The sequence below is a fragment of the Cyanistes caeruleus genome, chromosome 1 (assembly GCF_971803275.1).
Source record: "Cyanistes caeruleus chromosome 1, bCyaCae1.hap1.1, whole genome shotgun sequence".
Taxonomy (NCBI): Eukaryota; Metazoa; Chordata; class Aves; order Passeriformes; family Paridae; genus Cyanistes; species Cyanistes caeruleus.
Window position 1 is genome coordinate 103,544,238 of NC_141701.1, and position 21,457 is coordinate 103,565,694.

The 21,457-nt window shown below is 40.0% G+C and overlaps 1 protein-coding gene and 1 long non-coding RNA gene across 3 annotated transcripts in view; both read left to right on the forward strand.

Annotated features, from left to right (window-relative positions):
• On the forward strand, nt 1-269 carry LOC111923960 (uncharacterized). The gene is made up of 2 exons (XR_002861368.1): nt 1-76; nt 174-269. It is a non-coding gene; the product is annotated as an uncharacterized LOC111923960 (long non-coding RNA).
• A 10,748-nt stretch (nt 270-11,017) lies between these two features.
• Nucleotides 11,018-21,457, forward strand: part of FBXL2 (F-box and leucine rich repeat protein 2) — a 51,551-nt gene continuing 41,111 nt past the window's right edge. The window contains exon 1 of one of the 2 annotated variants that reach the window (XM_086846482.1): nt 11,018-11,152. The gene's annotated coding sequence lies outside the window, so the exon portion shown is untranslated. The remainder of the gene's footprint in view (nt 11,153-21,457) is intronic. The other variant, XM_086846493.1, reaches the window with a different exon arrangement.

Consider the following 21,457-nt stretch of genomic DNA (forward strand, 5'->3'; position numbering starts at 1 on the left):
AGGAAAAGGAGAGTGTGGATATCTATTGTCAAAAAACCAAAAGATGTGAAATGTAAATGAGAACTCGATTTATATGGTGAGATTAAATTCAGAATGACAATTGTTTCTTTTTTTTTTTTTTTTTTAATAGTACATTGTATGGTTTTAACTTCATGTTCTCCCTTAACTTACAGAAGCCAGGAATATCTACTGATTATCCTACGAATCATGAAACATTAACTAACATGCCTTTAACATGCTTGAACTATTAAAAGGAAAGTGAATGCAGACAGCTTTGGAGGTTGTACATTAATCTTTACTCTTGATTTAACAATTTATATCATGTGTGAATATACATGCTGTCCTCTTCTTGATATACTTTCTGTCATGTACACAAGATCTTTTTTCTAGAAAGTGCTAATACAGAAACATGTATTTGTTGTGAAGCTTCCCTAATACAATCCCGGGTCTGTATGGCACTTTGACATTGTTCTGGGTGAAAAGCATTACATGCATGAAAGCTGTGTCATTTAAAAAAACAATTTGGGAGATTAGAAAGCGTGAAAGCGAGAAAGAAATTTGTGGCTCTGAGAGAAAAGAGTGGTGCTAGGAAGTCAATATTTTATCTTCCTAGGCTTGCAATGCAACATAATCACCAGTCTGAAGCAGCTGTTCACTTTGTTTATTCAGTTTAATAAACTCTCTTTGTGTGCATGTAAGTTCTGTTGCACTTTGGAACTGAGTACAAATCATGTCTATGGAAACACCAGCAACAAGCCATTTTCAAACAATAAGCAGGAGGAGTCAGAAGGTTGACTCATAAGTCAGCACTTACTCAGTTACCTACTACCAGACTGATTTCCAAACTTCAGAGGTCTCAGTGTCTTCCTTTGTAATTTTTCCTGTTTTAAAACTTTCAGCCTATATGTCCATGCACAGCTGTTGTACATGCAATCTTATGGGCAAGTACACCTGCTCCCAAGCTGGACGCAGACTGGATACAACTGTTTGGTTTGTATAAGCTGAAAGAGTTATTAGAATGACAAGTTTAGGTAATTCGATGTATAATTTGTAGCAGATGTTTGAACTGACTGTATTACTACAGGGAAAAAAACCAACTGTTGAATTTAATAGCATCTCTGAGAATATGCATGCATGGTATAAAGTTGTGCCATACTGAATGACAGTTGTTTTAGCAAAATTTTAATTAAACAGCTACTGTGAATGCCAAGTCATGTGTGCCTAAATTGGTGAAATTCAATGAAAATATATTACAGCTACATCTACCTGTGACCACACCTGGTGTGAACTGGAGTATAATATATTCTGGTATCTGACTAGGCTAAGTGCTACACAAGAGCTGACTTATTCTTTGGTTACTATGAAATTTTCAGAAAACACCTTGGTTTTGACAGGAAATAACTTTAATAAAGGATATTGTCACCACAATACCTTATTGTTTTCAATGTAATATTACTGAGAAGTACATTTTTGGTAGGTGAAAAATTTTGCCATGGGATCTAGAGGCAATTGTACTGCTCTTCTTTTTCTGATCTTTAAGCACATTGACTTCCAGCTTTTCCTTCATTACTCCTGCCATGACCCCAGTCAGTGCTGGGTAGTCCATCAAACTGTACTAGTTTCTCTTCTGTCCTTTTTCTGAGCACAGGCTTTACTTCCCACTGATCTACATGGTGCCAGGAGAGTTGGTTTGTTTTGAAATGAGGTTGGTTTACCATCCTGTGTTGTAACTGGTGCTCTAAACAGCGCAAACACATATGTTGTTTTGGCTTACCCCTGTTGTTCAAATCCTCCATGTTATGCTCCAGTAAATTTTACCACAGAACCTTTGCAATAGGCACATTCCATCCACCCAAAGCCTGATTCTCTACAAATATGCTCACGCAAATGCCTTGTTTCTCAGTATCATTTCCTAATTCATTTCTGTTGCTTGGCCATTCTTGCAGCCAAGAGTCTTTTTCATCTGGAAAGGGTAAAAAGACAAGCGAAGAAAAACAAATATGTCTACAAAATTAAAAAATTGGTAAGGTAACTGGAACTGGTATTTGCTTGTTAGTGATCTCAGATTTGCAACAAGGATAAAAACAATTTGCAGCAAGGTATAAAATTAAGATTCTCATATTTTTGATCAGCTGAGGAAAATCAAATGGTGGGAGCAAAGGGGTTGCTAAGAAAAATTTAGACAGTCAGTGCTTCACTCCTGCCTCACTGAACAAGGAATCTGTCTCCATTCATTACAAAGGGAACACAGATACCACATTTGTAGAACCAGTACATGCAACACTTCTATGGCATCCACTACACAAAGGCTGCAGCTCATCTAGCAATATCTGCAGTTGCAGCCCTAGACTATCCTTGCTTTTTCTGAGAAAAAACACCTTTTGCTGCATCCATCTGCAGGACAGCTGGAACCTTCAGGCTCCAGGACCATGCCAACAAAAGAGGTAGGTGGAAGAGGTAAAGACAGAACAAAGTAGCATCCCCTCATATGGGTCACAGCTCTCTTGTCCTGGGGGTCAGCAAGGCAAAGAACCAGCCAGGAGCAAAGAAGGCCAACTGCATCATGGGCTATATTAACAGGAACACATCCAGTAATTTCAGAGAAGTTATTGTCTGACTCTGCTCAGCACTTTTTACACCAGATCTGGAGTACTGCATAAAGTTTTTGATCCCCTGTACAAGATAAATTGGAGTAAGCTCAGCGGAAAGCCACTGAAATGGTTAGAGAGAGTTGGAGTGCTTGTCCTGTGGGAAAAGGCTGAGGGACCACAGGTGGTTTAGCCTGGAGGAGAGAAGAATTTGGACCTAATAGAAGACTGCCAATACCTGTTAAGAGACTGTTGAGAAGATAGAAACAGGCTCTTCACACTGTGGTGTAGGATAGAAGTTAAAAACAGTTAAAAGATAAAAAGCAGGCTTTTACAAGATGTAAGAAAACCCTTTCCCTCTACTAGGATAATCAGGGAGTGAAACATGTTACCTAGGAAGACTGTCATCTCTGTCATTGGAGGTTTTAAAGACCAAACTGGCTAAAGTCCCAAGCCACCTGCTCTCTTCTTAGAGCCAATCCTACTCTAAGCATCAAGTCAGACAGGATAACTGCCCGAGGTCCCCTCCAAGCTGAATTACTCTGTGATTCTGTAACACTAAACCATTATGTGTGCTGTTCAGAAAAAAACAGCTGCTGGAAAAGACAACTTCAGTTACCTCCAATGTGTTGATTTTACCCTGTCTGACATTCTGCACTCAGAAGAATGCTGGGTTGCACTCTGAAAAATTTTAAGACTAGTCCAAAACCATGCCTTTCTTCCCAATTAATAACCTTTATAGAGCTGACTCTTGGGAAATGTAGAGACTTCAGGTGTTTCCATTAGATTTTTTTTTCTTCCAGCACCCTATCTCTCAAATCCACACCTCAACCCTGTTCTGCTGCTGTAGTCTATAAATGCCAAGAATACAGCAGAAGGATGACCATGGATAATTCCAGTGCAACCACATAAAATCAGACAGAAAACATCAGGAAGAAATAATAATGATGCAGAACGTTATAAAACAAGTTTTTTCAAGCCAAGTAATTTAATTTGTATGTAAAAAGCTTTTTTCCTACCTTCCTTGCATAAGATGACATTGTTTGCAGCCACTTTAGGATTGATACTTTTTCTCAGAACAGAAGATTGCACTATACAAATTCACACTATACATTATCGGTATTAATAGCTTAGCATCAAACTCACACTTTTAACAATGATAACTCTTTCTGCCTGAAATCTGCTATTGCTTCACCCTGTTGACACCACTCCTCTGTAAAACATCTGTTTTTCATCCATACTCACTCTCCTCCAAATTCTGACTCTTCTCCCCACAGTTTCAGAGATCTCAAGCCTGCTCATTTTCTGGCTGCTTCCTGCCTTCCTTGTTAGCCAGACTGTGACTGGCAGGAAGTGAAAGCATGTAAGGTCAATCAAGCTGCTGTAGAAAATACACACAACAGATGCAACAAATGCACAAGCTTTGTAATAATCCTATAGACGAACAACACAGGAGATAACACACGCTCCAGCAAGTGACCTTAAATAACACATTAATTGGCATAAGAAAGGAGACATTGCAGTTCCTTGTGAGACCACAGCACACAACATCTGTGCTGTCCATAGATGTCACTTATATTTTCCCTAGAGGCAGGTGATGTTCAGGCTCTACAAGGAACAACTTGGGGAGCATGTGTTTGCCTCCTCCCAGCCATGGGACATCACACCTAGGTCAGATGGGACCAACAGCAATTATTCAAGGGATCAGAGCCACTCCACACACAAGGGAAATGTTTTTCTACCACTTAGCACCGGATGTAAAATGTTTGTGGACTTCCAAGGAAATCCTAAACCATGCCAAACCTTGACCCACTAACGTCATTATCATTTTTTCAATGGATTTATTGAAATTGGGACCTTTCCACTACAACAATTCATTATTCCATTCTGTATCTTTGAAATGCTTTCTCTATATGAGGTACACTGTGGGTGTTATTTGACGTAATTCTGGAAAATCTCTTTTCCTGCAAAGTGCTCATCCTCCAGAAAACTTAAACAGCATCATACCTTTCTTTTATTTTCCACATAAAGTAAAATCAAAAGGAAAAAAAAAAAAAGCGAATTGCAGGGTATGAATTCCTGAAGTAGTTTCATGAATGCCAATAGAATTAGAATGAAGGTTAATTTAATTCTGTGGCTGTTGAGGAAAGAAACTGACAAATTTTGTATTTTTTTGGTGTGCCTTTATTTTTCTGGTAATGAAGGGACACAGAAATATATTCTGTATGGAACCCTATATTGTCTAAATAACATATTCAGTATGAAGAAAGTGTGATTCACCCTTCAGAATTTATTATTCTCTTCATGAATGTGCCTATTACAACAGATAGCTGCAGCATTGCTCTTAGGATTTTGTCACCATTTCATGCAAACCAAACTGAAAGCTATTTTTATCTCTTATGTATCCAATATTTAAGAGATATTTCCTACATAAAAATGTAGAAATTATGGAAATTCCTTAGAAATATGGTCTTGGCCTTGATTTTGCATGTTCTTCTACATAATTGCACACTTTTTTGGATATGTTACAAAATTTTCAATCAACTGTTAGTAATTGGTTTAGCAGTTTTTTCAACCTCCCTCAAAATCCTTGTTCTCATTTTTATTCCACAGAGGGCAATTTATGAATCCATCTGCAAACACTGCTATCCAAAGCAGTGCTCACTACCATTGATAGCCCTTGTGAAATCAGTGCCACAAGTACTTTACCTAGTAATGGGAGTCTGGAGGACTGGAGATGATGTTACAAATGTTCATTTAATTTTGGTAGGACCTTCAGGCAGGCCATGTTTTGCTCTAGAAGTGTACATACCATGTTCAGTAATGCCTTCCTTCTAGTTCTAGCACTGTCTCTGCACAGCTGTACGACATACATACTGGGGTCATACTGGGCTGTGCTTCAGTTTATCTTGATTTAGAATAGCAACAAAAACTGTTCCTGGGCATTTGGGAACAAAATGCTCCATCAGATAATTTGAGAACTAACAGTGCCAATGACAGAAGTACACTGAAGTTTTCAGTGGAAATGTATCCTTCTGAAAATCCATGAAAAGAAAAAAAATCAAAAAAATCTTACCCTATCCATCATTTCTATATGGACTTCTAAATGGCCATCCCATTTGTGACTCCCGCTGTTTCTGTATACAGTGGTCCTACCGAGGGGTCGATTACATTTAACACTAAATATCCTGACAGCTAAATAAATTATCATAAATAAATTTATGATAAATTAATATTTATGCCTCATTTTATACATATAATTATGTTTGCATCTTGAGGCATCTAATTCCAGGCTCCTACAGGGAGCACATGGATTCTTTACTTTTCACAGGTCATTATAAAGACAATATAAGTTCTTCTAGCCTAAGCAGATAATTTAGATGCTTAAAACTCAGCTGTGTCCAAAACTGCATTGAAGCAACTGAATGCCAACAAAAGAAAATCCTCTGGCATGAAGTTCCAAGTGGTAATTTGGGAATGCATCATTACCAAAAGGAGCAATGACTATACAAACTAGGTATCTTTGCTGCCTCTTCATCTGTGCTCTTTACTGTGCTCCAGCCTTTTGTTGGTGAGCCAGATGAAAAGGATATCTTGTGTTTATGTCTAATCCAATGAGTCCAGGGTTTCACAATGTTTGCTTTTTCAAAAAACCAAGTACATTCTTCAAATTTAAGAAATCACAAATAAGAAATATATGATAATGGAAATAGCAGAGGCATTAAATATCTCTTCTGTTAAAGTAACAGAATGTTTTCAAAGTTTAGAGAAAATAGACATCTTGCCTAGGCATTTGACCACAATAATTTTCATTCCTGATTTAAAATTCTAGTATTTTTCTTCTTCTTTGTTATGCAATAAAACTCAATTCAGGTTTCTACCTCCTGAGACAAAACAGATGCAAGGATTTTTAGTTTAGGTGACCAACAACTAAGTACATTAAAAGGCTTTTATTTCACAGTTGCAAACTAGCTTTATTGGAAAATTCCAACATACAATTTACAGCATAGTATGGGTTTATCAAATATAATTTTCAAACAGAATTTGTTGGAAACTATAACACACATAACCTAAATTCAAATGCTAGGTCTGCTAAATGTTATGAAGAATTTGAGTATAACAAACTGAGATTTTTTTTTCTGGTACTTTTATGCAAATAAATATACATGCCTTCCCCCAAAATATAAAGCTCAAGAAAGAAAGCTTTTGCAAAGCATCTTTAAGAGTTCATGTTTGTATCCTTTAGTGAGTGGTTTATAAATGTCTTTAAATTAAAAAGAAAAAAATCCAAAAAGCACTGCAGCACAGTGTATAAACAAAAGGTTTTATTGTACTTTGCAGAGGGCATCCTATTCCATCACTACTTCAGCCGCCCTAATAAATGCATATTCACATGACTGCAACAAATGGGAACTAATTCAAAGGAGTATTAAACAGTAAATTTTATTAGCATTTATTATGACACAGACAGAACATTAGGACATGCAATAAAATACCACTCTGCTTGTGAACCTAAGTTTTATTTTTATTTGCAACCACACAAATCTTACTACAGTGACTTTTTATACCTCTAATTTTGCTTCATTTTCTTTAACTTAGCTCCGAGCCAACTATGCTAGGCTACTGGGGAAACCATACATGGTCAAACTGCTACCAAACGTCTGTACCCTGTGTACTGTTGATAGACATATGCAACAGCAGCTAAACATATGTACTATGTCCTTCTCTGGAATCCAAGTGAACTTTCCAAACTTTTATCAAACTAGCTCTCTGAAACAAACATTTCTAAGGGCAAGTGTGATAGAAATTTCAACACCTCTAACTTAAACTGGAAATTAAATTAAAAACACCTGAGCAGAGATCCTTCTGCATGGCAAATGAAAGTGTGCTCTGAAATACAATTTAAAATACACCATGTTAGAATAAGTACATAGTGACAAAATTCTGGATAGAAATTTCTGCCTCTACAGCAGCCCTCTGGTTTTGTGCTACCAAACTACATCAGTAGGTGAGGGTAATGCATTACACAGACACTTACAGGACTGATGCCATGGCTTATCAAAGTCTCTCACACAGATAATAATTGTCAAACTTTGCCAGCTCTTTATTATTATTATTATTATTTGAGTGACTGTGATAAAGTTCAAAGACTTTGGTTGAATCTTTGTTCTTTTTTTGCATAAAGTAGTTTTCTGCTGCAAAGATTCACTACCATGAAACCGAGTCTAACACCCACTTTGAATTTTCGTAGAATAATGAGAACACAAAGGAAGGACCAACCTTGGCCTATCAAATCTAGGAAAAATGGGTGCTATGGGAATGTCTTAAACACAAAGCTGTCACACATCATCTACCTGTGCCTGAAAATACTGTCTAGTTGACATTCAGAAGACTTCCTGTAAGTCCTGTAAGTAAGTGCAGGTTACTCCTGACCTTGTCCAGCCATGTGATGAAGATCTCCAATACCAGAGACACTACTGTCTCTCTGATCCCTCTTCTAGTGTACAGCCACTCTAAATGCTGCAAACTTTCTTACATCCAGTTGGAATTTCCCTTTTTGCAGCTTGCAACTGTTATCTCTTAGTCTTTCACAAGACATCTTCATGAAGAGTCTAGCCTCATCTTCTCTACAGCCCCCATTTTAGGTAGTAGAAGCTTGCAATTAGATCTCACCTGGTCTTGTCTAGGTTAAATAAACACCTGACCTCCCCTTGCTCAGCACAGTCTGCAGTCTTCAAATGCTATAGTGCTTTTACACTGGATTCTCTCTGTTTTTTCAACACCTCTCTGATGATGAGGACCCAGACCTGCTCACAGCACTTCAGATGCAGTCTCATGGGTGTTGAACAGATGGATATAATCACTTCTCTCAGCCTCCAAGCTACTCCCTTGCTAATGCAATTTTTTTATTTCTGCTGGAGCTCACTTCTGAGCAGCTCATTGTCCACCAGGACCCTCAGGTCTTATCCTAAAGAGATGCCCCAGCCTGTGTTCTTGCAGGGGGATACCTCATCATAGATGCAGGACTTGTTATTTGCCTTTCCTGAGTGTCTTGAGATTCCCATCAGCCCATTTTTGCAGCTTGCAAAGGTCCCTCTGAATGGCTGCCCTGCCTGCCAGTGAGTTACACACTTCTCACAATCTATGAGAGGGGTGGTTGAGGATGCACTGTGCCACTTTGACAGTGTTGGGAGGAATGGCTTAATGCAGAAAACTGGCAAGGAGGACTCTAAATTGCTAAATTGACGTTGCAGCTGGGAATAACACTTGATGAGCCTGAGTGAACAGCAACCCAGTGATTCCCTAGCATCGATCAAGTTTTACAGTGTCTATGTCTCTGCTTGGGTACCTCTGCCCAGGTGTCCCATTGGGGAACCCCTAATTAGTGAGCTAATGGAAATAAATTTACTCCTAAACTGAAACTCTTAAATAAATTACTTTCTAGCTGTGAGATTGTGGTTGTCCCAGCTGCTGAACTGTTTCAGCTCATAGGTGTTTTTTGATTAAAATTTTCTTGAATTTTCAGGTGATACCACAATATAGACAAAAAGGAGCCTAAAAAGTCAATAATGTAGTTAACACCACAAGTTGGTCCAGTTGCACCCAAAAGCTTGGATTTCTGTCTCTCACATCCTAAATAAATACATAGATGGCAAATGTATGGCTGTCTTTTCCTTCTTGTGGGATGAAACAAGGAACTTTTTTTCATGTAGCCTTTTTATACATAAAATATTGATTCAAACCTATTTTGCAGCAATTCACTCCTTCTGGCAGTTTTCAATCAAAGAAGAACTGATATTAGGCAATGGAGAGTCTACTCACACATTTGTCTCCTGTCTTGCATCTCTTGCAAAAACATATCCAAATTTAGCTAATTATCCTGAATTCCTCACCATCGAAGATGGTTGATGTTTTTCAATACTCCTTCTTTTTGCAAAATAAGATTTTTTTTTTTCTTTGGGTTGTTGCAACTTAAACTGATTCTAATTCCTTAGATTTCTTTCCTTTTACTGTAGTGATAGGGAAATTTGTCACTATCCTTATAATACAGCCCAGGGATTTGCCATGTGAAACAAAAAAAATATATAAATGTATCATGGGATAGTAATCTTGTTTGTTTTTTTGAAGTGAACCAATAGAATTTAGAAACTGCCAGTCTGGGCCTTCTGCAATTCAGCTGAACATGTCTAAATTGTTTATACATATTTAACATTTCTGAGGCTTTCTTCCCTTCTACACAAACCAGATCAACTGCATCAACCAGGTCATTCTCCAAAATCTGGAGAGTAGAAGACAGCAGATTCAGAGATGTGCCAACAAATGGTATGTGCATGTACCAACTATTTCCGTGCGGGTTCTGAGAAAGGACACTTTCGTAAGAAACTATTTTTTGCTGTTAATCAAACCAGAATGTTTCATTCCTTAAAGGAATGAACATCCGTTCCAAATAGCAAACTCCTGTTACTCTGCAACAGACACTTATGATTCTTAGAAACCTGAAGGACTGAATCAACAGAAAACAATACCTGCTGGGGCAATTTTTTTTCCTCACAATTTTTCCCATCTCCTCGTTTTTTGCGTGGGGTATTGTGACTGCTGAGCAGATGTGACCCGTGAGTGCGCTACTAACAATGTTGTATTTGGCTCTGACAGTGGTTATATGCAGAGAGTGTTTGCAGAAGCAAGCCGTGCTCTTACTGACAGCACGCATTGCCTGAAAACTCTTGGCTGGCTGACAGACCGGCTTTTGTGGATTTTTCCGTAGCGATTTAGGATGCTATCGTCCCCCGGTAATCTAGAGTCGCAAGTTGCAGCCTCCGCGGTGGCCAAGGCGGCATCTCCGGCTGAACTTGTCATCGCTCCCCACAACTCCCTGAGGAGCGGCTGTACCCAGGTGGGAGCTGGCCTCTTCCACCTCCTTGCAGTGAGACGACCAGATGTCATGGCCTGAAGCTGAGACCAGGCAGATTTAGATTAGATATCAGAAAATTAAAAAAATTCACTGTTAGGGTGGTTAGGCATTGCAATAGGCTGCCCAGGGAGGTGGAGGAGTCCCCGCCCCTGGAGGTGTCTGTGTCTGGATCTGGTGCTGGGTGATGTAGTTTAGTGGTTCAGGGGTTCCACTGTCAGTGCTAGGCTAATGCTTGGCTCTGATGATCTCTAAGATCCCTTCCAGCCTTGACGACTCCACGATTCTGTCTCACGGAGGTCATTGTGCCCGATACAAATCCCACGCCAGGCTGCAGACGGGAGGCGCAGGCTGCAGCCACACCTGGGCTGGCAGAGCCCCGCAGAGCCCCGTGAGGGCAGCCAGCCGCCCGGCCCGTGTCCCGCCCGCAGGGCCGCTCCCGCCGGACGCCGGCGCCTTCCCCCGGGAGGCGGCGCGGGGCGGGCCGGTCCCACGGCGCAGGGGCGGTGCCGGTCACGCGGGCGCGCGGCGGCCCCGCCCCGGCTCCGGCGGCAGCGGCGGCGGCGGGGGCGCGCGGGCGGGTGCACCTGGCGCCCTCCTCGGGGCTCCTCGTCGCCGGGACAACCGGGATCGCCGCCGCCGCGCCTCTGCCATGGTGAGGAGCCCGCGGCACGGCCCCGCCGCCCGGCCGCAGCGGGCTGGCCCGGCCGCCCGGGGCGGGGAGCGAGTGCCGGCTGGGCCGTGCGGAGCGGCCCCGGGGCCGGGCGGCTCAGTCCGAGGCGAGGGTGACGGGCGGGCGAGAGGGCGAGCGCGGGGCGCGGGCAGTGCGGATGCGGGGCTGGGAGTGCGGCCCGGCGCGGGGCTGCGCCCACCCACGCTGGAGACGAAGGGAAAAGAGAGTGTCTGTCTGTCCCTCTGTCTGTCTGCCCCTCTGTCTGTCTGCGTGCCTGCCCAGAGCAGGTGGGGCCGCGCTGTCCCTCGCTGTAGCACATGCCTGCGTGTCTGTGGCGAGGTGTGACGGGCGCCTTGCCTCCTCCCGTGTAGCGCCGGAGCAGCCATGGCAGGGCTCTGCCTGGCGTGTGACGCGGGTCAGGTGTGTTGTCCGCCCGGATAACACAGCAGGGATGGTGTGTTTATATGGGTGTGTAAAGCGGCTGGGGAACGATGGAGGTGTGTCGTCCCCCTTATAAAGTCGAGAGGAAAAGCCAGGCTATGTATCGGTGCACAGGGCAGGGATGGGGTGTCACCGTGTGGATGCACGGGATGCTGTGTTTGGGCGCTGTGCTGTATCCTTATGCATGTGCCGTGAGGCAGGGTGTGGCCTGGGATGTGTGTAGATAGCAGATATACAGTAGGACATGAGCGTAATGCTATGTCTCTGTGTGTGTATCTGCTGTGATCTGGGCTTCGGGTATGATGTGTTGTAGCAGAGATGTGACATTGTGTGCAGGGCCGTGACATGGCATCGTCTGTATCTAGTTGTGTCTGCCTGCTGTTGTTTGGTATGGGCTTGTGCCTGTGTGTATATATAGTGAATATTGGGTGTGGCATAATCTGTGGATATTTTTAAAGGCACGTATGCTATGGGTGTGGCAAGGATTATCTGTAGTCCTATATGTACATAGCAGATACAGGCTATGGTATTTTGTGTGTATAGTGCAGCAGTGGCTTGTGTGTGTGTGAGCCTGCATCGCTGTGATGTGTGTGCACGGGTGCATTTATATAAGATTTGTGGGGTGACTGTGGTGGGTACAAGGTTTATTCCACCTGTGTGTGGGGATGCCAGGACATGGAGCACATGTGTGTGGAGGCTTGCAGCGGAGGAGGAAGAGCGGCTGTGGTTTGCCCTGTGGGGAGAGCATGTGGGGATGTGACACAGTACGTGTATGCTACGAGTGGCAGGGCAGAGATGCATCAGATGTTTGTGAAAGGAAGATGACAAGGCATGTAAGGGGGAGTGTGTAGGGCACAGCATGTTTGGAAAGATGATTGGTTTGAGCCCTGTTTTCAATGACTTAATTTTCTGATGTCTTACTGCTTCACAGTGATAGTTACAGTAATAGGTTCAGCAAGAAGGCACAGTTGCTGGCCTTTCTCACATGGGGAAGTACAGACTGTTTTAAGGCAGACAATCACTTTATGTGTATATTTACGTGTGTGTAATGATAGTAGGTTTTCTCTATCAGATTATGGGGAGGTGGAGGGAGTGCTCAGGCTCACAAAGGGAAGATATTTCTCTGGTGTTGCAACTTTTCCTCCTTTGCATAAAGCCTTGTTCATACGCTCTCTCTTTCTTCCCCTTCACATTGCCTTCTGTTCCTTCCCAATTCTAGCCTGCTTGTTCTGAACCCAAACAAAGCAAACTTGAAAACTAAAATGTGAGGTGGAATAAAAATACGGACAGACTGTGCATGATTGCAGTATGCTTCTGTGTAGAATCAGTTTGGATTTGCTTTGCAAAGGTTTTAGGATGTCTCTGTTGCTACAAGAAGGAGTAAACCTCAGTGAATAAGACAATGGATGGTGTAGCATTGGTGGAGTGATTGTGTCTTAATGACACGTTCTGCTTTACATTAATATTCCATCAGAGAAGATGCAATATCTTAAGTCAGTTGAATAAAATGGATTTATCTCATGCTCTAAATATAAGATAGATTACAGACCAAAAAACTACTAACCAAATGTTTATAAACTGCACCAGGGGAGGTTTGGGTTGGACATCAGGTAAAATTTCTTCACTGAAAGGATTGCTAAGCATTGGAATGGGCTTCCAGGGAGATGGTAGAGTCACCATTCCTGGTGGTGATCAGGAAACTACTGGATGTGGCACTTAGAGCTGTGGTTTAATTGACTATATGATGGTGTTTGGACAGAGGCTGGACTCAGTCTTGGGGATGTTTTTCATTCTTAATGATTCTATTATTCTATATTTTCCATTTACTGAACTCCAGGCATAGTGGTTTTCTTTGTGGTCCATTCTGACCACATTATCTCTGTATCTCTCATTCCCAATGAGATACCTTTAGCAGTTTGAACTCAGCAGACCTAGAATCTGCAAAGCAGCATTGGTGCTGTAATTGCACAGGGGAAATCTCAGAAATTACACCATCTGCTGTGCAGATTCTTATACTGGGCAGCTTCTTAGTTGCACTTGTCAGCTGTTAAGTTGTTACCACCATTTTTGTTATTATTTTAACATTTTTCAAGTATTTTATTCAAAGCATGCTTATACTCGAATTGCTCTGTCTTATAGGATTAGTCCTATTCAAGTTGTTATTTCCTTCTTAATTCTTTACAGCTTCATAGAATTAATTTTGAGCAATTAACACCAGACCTTTTAGTACAAGGAATATCAATGTTCCTAAAAATCAGAACAACTATTAGCTTACTGCTTGCTTATTTTGACAGCAGACTGGAATATTTAGTTATCCTAGTTAAAATGAGGGATAACATGGGGCTAGCAGATGTGGAAAGTTGAAAATAAAAGTCAGGTTTTCAGTGAAGCATGGCAACTATTTTTAGGTAGGTGTAGAAAAATAGTACTAGTCTTGGCACTGTGACAATATTGATCTGAATCTCAGCAGAAGGCTACACATTGACAGTACTTCAGCTGTTTTGTCATTTGGAAGTCAGAATAACTATTAATTTCATGTGAATTGTTATCAGCTGGTAATTCTGGTAGTCTTTCTACTGAATTAGAAATGCGCATAAGTGGGATATGCTAAGTTGGACAAAACCAGATGAAATTGTGACCAGATGAAACCAGATGACAGTTGTGAATTGGGAGAACACCAAGGAGTTCTTCCTCAAGCTAGTTTAGACAGTAGCCACAACATTCACTTGCATTATTTCTAATAATCTTTTCAGGAAGGCGATCCATATTCTCCATAGATTTCTGCTTTTCCTTTTTCTTTTTTTTTTTGTTTGTTTGTTTGTTTTGTGTTTTGTTTGTTGTTGTTGTTGTTTTAACCCCTCCATGTGTTTTAGGACAATGCAAGAACTGTTAAAATTTCCCATCATACTTGACCTGTGTATTTTGGGTGACTTGATATGAATGTGATAGGGCTTAAATCCAGCTGTTCCCCTGAGCTTTTACAAAACAACTTTCCCACTTGAACTTTTATGGCAGAGTGGGACTTTCTTATTCTTTGTAAAGCTTCTGAGAAGGAAGATTGTAAAAACAGTAACTTCTATATGGTGAAAATCAGATTTGCATTCTTAAAAATGCAGAAAAACATATACATGAGGCATTAAAAGTGTGTAATGGTGAACTTATAATTCACTACATACTGGTATCTCTTCTGTCAATTCAATTTTTTTCAGGATCAAATTATTTGCATGCCTCTCAAAGCTTAGACTAATTGTTCTTGAGACTGAAGAACAAATGGTTTGTAAAGATCAAACATTTTTCTCAGCCTAATTTTTCAAAAAATATACTGTACTATGAATGTCTGAAAATCTGTGTATATAATGCAAGTCTACAAGACTGTGTGAAACCAAATGTATTATTTTTGTGGCAAAATTAATTATAATGCGACTGCAGTCCCTGTGAATCATTTAGTGGTGGAAGCTGCCTTAGGTTATATTTCACTATGTCCCCATAGAGTCTCAAAGTTACGTGAGTGGTCAAAGGAAAGTATTTCTCAGGTGTTTTGGACTTAGACTTTTGCAACTTACATTTGAGTGTTTGATACTTAAGGAAGGATTTGTTATTTGTCAAGGAAAAGTAACCACAGGATCTATAAATGCTTAATTTTTGCTGTCTCAAATGACCCCCTTCTTATGCATCCACCCCCCGCCCCCTGAATCAAAACAGAACAAAACCATCCAAACAAAACTACAGCATGAATTTTAATGTTTAGATGGATTAAAATAATTTCTGTTTGGTACTGGAAAGCAAGGAAAATGCAGCAATAGTTGATACAAGGGCACCTCAGCTGACAAAATCAACTACAGCAAATTTCTTGAGGGGTTCTCCCTGGGTTTTTATCTTTGTTTTGGAGGAACCACTACTAGAGGAGGACTGGAAATTTGCCCTTTTCTGGACTTGTACATTTATGACTGTTTGGAACTATGAACTCCTGCTGTATAGCCCACAAGAAAGTACTCAATATTTGGTACCAAGCTTCAGCTCAAAATATTTGTCTTAATTCTTGTTATACTCTTCTTTTTCTATTCCATTGTTTTCCTGTGTTCTCCTTGGTAGGCAGGAGAAAACAGTAAATTTGGTTTTCATTGGATTTGATTGCTGTTCAGCTGGTTACCCAGTATGTTCTGTAAATTTAAATCAGGGAGACAAAGACATTATCAAATCTGCATAAATGTGAAACTCTACCAGTATGTCAAGTTTGTCTTCAGAGGTTGAAATCGAGGTCAGAGCTTCACAGAGAAAAGACATTTCCATAACATTGCTTGGTGTTACGTAGTAGTTATATAAATATTAAGGGGCAAAATGTCTAAGTGTGCTTGTAGATTAAAGAACTATTTTCAGAACTACTGGAAAAAAAGTATCAAGATAATTTTATTTCTGAAGAAATTCAAGAAACATTCAAGTAAATTTTGGCAAATACTGAATGTTCTGTTTCTCTTCTAAATCTCAACCTATTACCTTTCTTGAAACAGTTTGAAAAAGAGGTTTTGGAAATGCTACTGTGATGCTATTTTCTTTGAAGTCAAGTGTAATTACTGCTTGCAACCATGAAGAGGTACCTAATTTTGTCTCTTATAACTGAAAGTTTTTATTAATAATGCATTACATGTATGGCAGCTTTTATTAATTATGCACTACATATATGGCATATGTAGCCATAAAGCAGATTTTTTTTCTTGTTTTTTTCTTGCTTATTTTCTAGGGAGGTTTGCTTTGAAGAGAAGATTTGCCCTTCATAGTAAAGATTTCATACTCAGTACTGGAAAAACCTCAGTTCTGGCACAATGTTTATGAGGCAGATCAAGTACTGCTTTAAAATGGCTTTGTAGAAACTATAGAGCCATTCCTGTAATAAGCCATACCTTTTATGTCTCAAATGTGTTTTTGAAGAGCAGTTACGGTGGGGGGAGGATTAGTACTCAAAATTTCTGTTTCACAGGTGCTTAGAACAAGGGTTCTGACTGCTTCAACCATGCAGACAGTACGTGAGCTGTGATTTCATTTACAGTTTGAGCTAAGTGCAATAAGAAGAATTGCCTTTCTGGATATGGGATTGCGTGACTGGAGGGAGGACTCTGTCAGTTCAGATTAGAACGGTGCAAACTCCTGGGAAAATGGACTTGCAGAAGACTCTTCGTGTGAACACTCCAGGAGGATTTCAGGTCTCTGTTGTCGTGCCATCAGCCTGTTGGTTTGTGTGCTGATATTGAAGACTGGGAATAAAACTTAGCTGTATGTATGTCAGTAAAAACAGCTATATGCAGAAGTGGGGATTCAGAGGAGTTTTGATAGGTGTTCTCCTAAGGGCTTTGAATCTGTGATGTGGATTAAATTTGGATGGCTGAAACTACATGGCTGTCCCTGAGCAAATATTGCTACATTGAAATGGACACTAACTTGGACTGATTTTGTTCAGAAGCATATCATGTTCTGAATGCCTTTGAGAACGTGTATTTATAGAATAATTCTACAAAATTGCGTGACACCAGCTGGATTATTTTTGTGATTACACAATTTGTAATTTGAGCACACAGTCCTTGTGGATGTTGTGATGGAAATTACCTTAGAATCTTCTCCAGTATTTCTGCTTAGAGTCTCAAAGTTGCTTGAGTTGTCAGAGAGAAGAGCCTTTCTCAGGTGTTTTAAACTTCGGCTTTTGCAAATTCTGTTTGAGACTCTGCTTGATGCTTAAGGAGGGATTTGTCATTTACCTGGTCAGGAAATACAGACTACAGTATAATGTATTATCAAGGTTGTGAGGGGCTACTTTGTACCCTTGTGATGGGTTACAGTCAACAACTGCTTCATCCATCTGATTTTAATTTTCTGCCATTTTCCCATTAATTAATGGGTCTGTTGCTTTCTGAGCTACAAAGATGATGATATGGGTTTCCCCATATTCCACTTCCAAGTACTTTATAGATTGGACTGCTAATTAAATACTTTATTTTAATTTAGTTTTCTTAGCGATGATGTCTAAATGCATCATCATGTACTGTTTGGAAGGGTATAATCTTAAAAGACAAGTAATGGATAATTATCTGAAAAAGGAAATGTTCAGTCATTATTTTTTTTAAGAGAAAGCAAATTGAAGAAAAGATTTGCCAATCAGTATATGACTAACACATGATGAGGATAAAACTTTGTCAAACCTGTTTTTTCAGCTGTCTCTCTGTGTATGTTTGAATAATATATGGGGATACAATTAACAGCATTTTCCAAATTTCTCAGTGTTTATGCGGTAGTTGTTGGATTTTTATTTTATTTCCTTTTCTTTCCTGGTCTGAACTAGTCTTTAGTCATGGAAGATTAGGTAAGGAATAGTTTATTTTTCTGTGTGGTTTGGATTAATTCTGCCATCCCTGGTAGTGATTAGAACATGATGCCTTGAAAGGCAAGTGTGAGCTGGGTTAGTCTATCTCAGAGTAGCGTAGGGAAAGTAGAGCTTGCAAAGCTTTTTGCCAGTAATAGTGTAATGCCTCTTTCTTTTAGTGAGATAGTATTTTCTGCCATGCTGACTACCAAACATCAGTTACATAATAGCAAGTATTGATAAAATGTTATCTTTCAACTGAATTTTAGGCCTGCAAGTAATGAGGTCAATCACTAATTCTGCAAACCATTGGATTTCCCTTTTTTAACAAGCAAAAATAGGAACTACCACACTGGAGTCAGAGCATTGCTGTCTCTGGTGACTTAGTAGGAGACAAGACTAGGGTATGGGCATCTTAGCTAACAGGTCAGGTTAACCTGTTAACCTTAATACCCTGGCTGCTTGCAGGAATGTACTCTTTAAAAGGTTTGAGTGGCGATTTCCAAATATGTTGTTGGCAATAGCTGACCGCCCTTTAGAAAAACACACAGAAAAGGGTGATGAGAGCTGTCTGAGCAACTGAAGATGGGCTGGTGTGCTCAGGACGGCAGGAAAGGCAACCTCCAAGCACCTCCTGCTCTGCACAGGGAGGCAGTTGAGTTGGAGTAGCCAGAGGCCTCAAGGTAGAGTTGTGCAGCTGTGCACATCAGTTTGGAAGAGCACAAATGACCTTGTTCTGTCACCCAGTAAGACCAAGGCCTTGCAGAGCCAGGCTGATGCCCTCCAGTAAAATGTGAATGATGCGGCATGAATACCAGTGCTGGCAAAACAAGAATGATGGCTCTTCTGGAAAAGAATCAAGCAGCAAAGTGGGCAGTGTGGCCAGCTGCTTCTGCCTGGAAGATTTTATTATGTTAAACAGCACTTTGGAGAAATTTTAAAAGCATTATGGCCCTTATAAACAGCCTTAGGTCATTGGAAGGCATTAAGGAAAAGCAGAGAGATATACTCAGGTGCATTTGATATTCTCTGAAGGTGAGCCTTAACTCTTTAAGATGACCAGCACAGTAAGAACAGAAGTGTTTGATATGAGGTGTTGCTTTTGTTCAGTCAACTTGTCATCACAGTGTTAGAAAATACCCCAAGGAAAGACCTGTGCAAAAGATCCAAGGGGTGTCTGGCAGCAAGGAGGAAGCTGTAAGGCTACTGAAGACCATGCCCTGGGCTCTAGTAGCTTTTTCTTCCAAAGGGAAGAAAATGTTAGCAACCACAGCAGGCCAGGAAGGCTGAATTTTAAAATGCACAAAGGCAAAGCCTGAGCCAGGGCAGGGTGAACAGCTAGAGCATCAGAACAAGAGAAGGGCAAACAGTGTCTGTGTGTTGAAATAAAAGGTTTTGCTGGTCTGTCTGTGGTGTAGACAAGCTTGGTTCAAGATGGGATTGCATTTCAAGGTTCACTTTGGTGTGTTACAATTTGTATTGATTATACAGAAAGCTTTACCCTGGATTCTAGTTTAACAGGAGTCCTGTGTCATCAGCTGTTGTGTCTTTGATATCACTTATTTCAGTTCTGTTGGCAATGTATATTCTGTCTAACGCTCCTTTTGTTGCCTGGATACAGCTACGTTTTGCCACTTGCCTGGTGTTAAATGATTCTGCCTGTCTGATGCACTGATTGTAGATTGCTGGAGGAAACCCTACTTAGTAGCAATTCCCTGACCATTAGAGGATTTTATACAGCTATACCAGAGTGTAACATGGGATAATCTGAAATTTAATGTTAAAGGAAGTTTAGGAATTTTAAATTTAAATGTTAAAGGAAGGTTGTTTTGCCTCTTCTTCCTCCTCCATTTCTGTGGTGTATTTAAATAGAGAGCTTTTTAGGATGCCATTCATTAGTTTGCTTGTGAGCTGCTGTGGGTAGCAAAGCCAATTTCGTGGATTTCCTACCACTGTAGCACCAGGTGCTTTCACAATACCATGGTAAAAGGAAAATTGCACAGGCAACAATTAGATGTCTCATCTGAGGAGGAAAGATAGGCAGCAAGCTGCTGGGTTTTGTGTTTGGCAACAAAAATCTGCACATTAAGGTACTGAATAAAACTTTAATTTTATTTTCTCAGGATTTTCCTTTAAAATTTGGTTTTGCTATGTCTATTAATGCATGAATAAAAATTTCATAAAAATTGTTCTTGCCAGTGAAAACCTGAAAGACTTGATGCTTTATACTTAGGGCTGTATTTACAGTTTAAGTAGGATGTGTGTTCTGTCAACCATAGAAGGGAAGGAAATATATGGATTTCATTCCAGCCTACTGTCTCCTTTGGTGAAAATGACCCAATGTTTTTTTTTTTCCTGAATTGATAAATACTTCAGCCTTGTTTTCAGTATATATATTTTTTTGCTGATGCTCTTTCACACTTCATCTTCCCCAAACCTACTTTTGCCCATAATTCCTTTAGCATGCTACTAAGCAAGGCTATTTCTGAGAGTCTGGGTTTTTAATAACTTTTGATTTGAGAAACTGACAGGTTGAAAGTCCTTATCTACTCTGATTTCAGTGGAAATTAGATACATAAATATCTCAGTGGAACTGAGCAGTAATGGATGAGCTGCTACCAAAACTGTTTCATCTGTTGAGAAAATAGTCCTCTTCAATAGAGGATTGAATGACAACTGAAATTGCATGCTTAAAAAAAAAAGACTATTGCCAAAATTAATAGTATAACCTTATTTTGATCTTGAAATAACTCTATCAGAAAAGATTTCTTCATCTCATTAATTCTGGGGAAAACAGGAGACCTTTATCACTAGCTGTTAGACCAGAAGAGATTAATGTGCTGCTTTCAATGGTGGCAAGCTAAGTGTGGTGTACCAAGAAGTTATTTTCTAGGACTAGTGGCAATTAGTATGTTTAATAATATGGAAAACGGGGAGAGTATCCTTTTTGGGTTTCACAGATTTACACAAAGGATGCTTTGTTTATATAATAAAGAGATTTTTTAAAATGTAGTTGCTAAAGAAATTTAATGTAAGAAAGAATCAGGTAATTTTAAAAGATAATACTCTGGTTTTAGCTCATAACCAATCTTCCAAAAGTACAGAGAAGATACTACCAAGAGACGTAAATTAAGGAATGCTTGAGATTAAAGTAAGGAATTACAGTTTTCTCTTGTAGATTTTGTTTTGTGTTATTAGTTCTTGCAATTCTTTTAAGAATGTAGAGATCTTCCATATCTCTTGTTGTGTTTACAGGAAATTTAAAACTTGTTTTAGAGTAACACTTATTAACTATATTCAATGGCATAATTTTTCCTCATGCACAGATTTGTCAATTGTATTTGGGGATTTTATATAGTTAAAACCATACTTTTGTAAAGTTTGAGATAGCCTATAATTAACACAGTCAAACTTGCAACCAAATATAAAAAAAAAGAGAGGAGAAATAATCATTCTAGATTCAGGATATTCTTAGTTGTTGGATTACTGTGTACAGG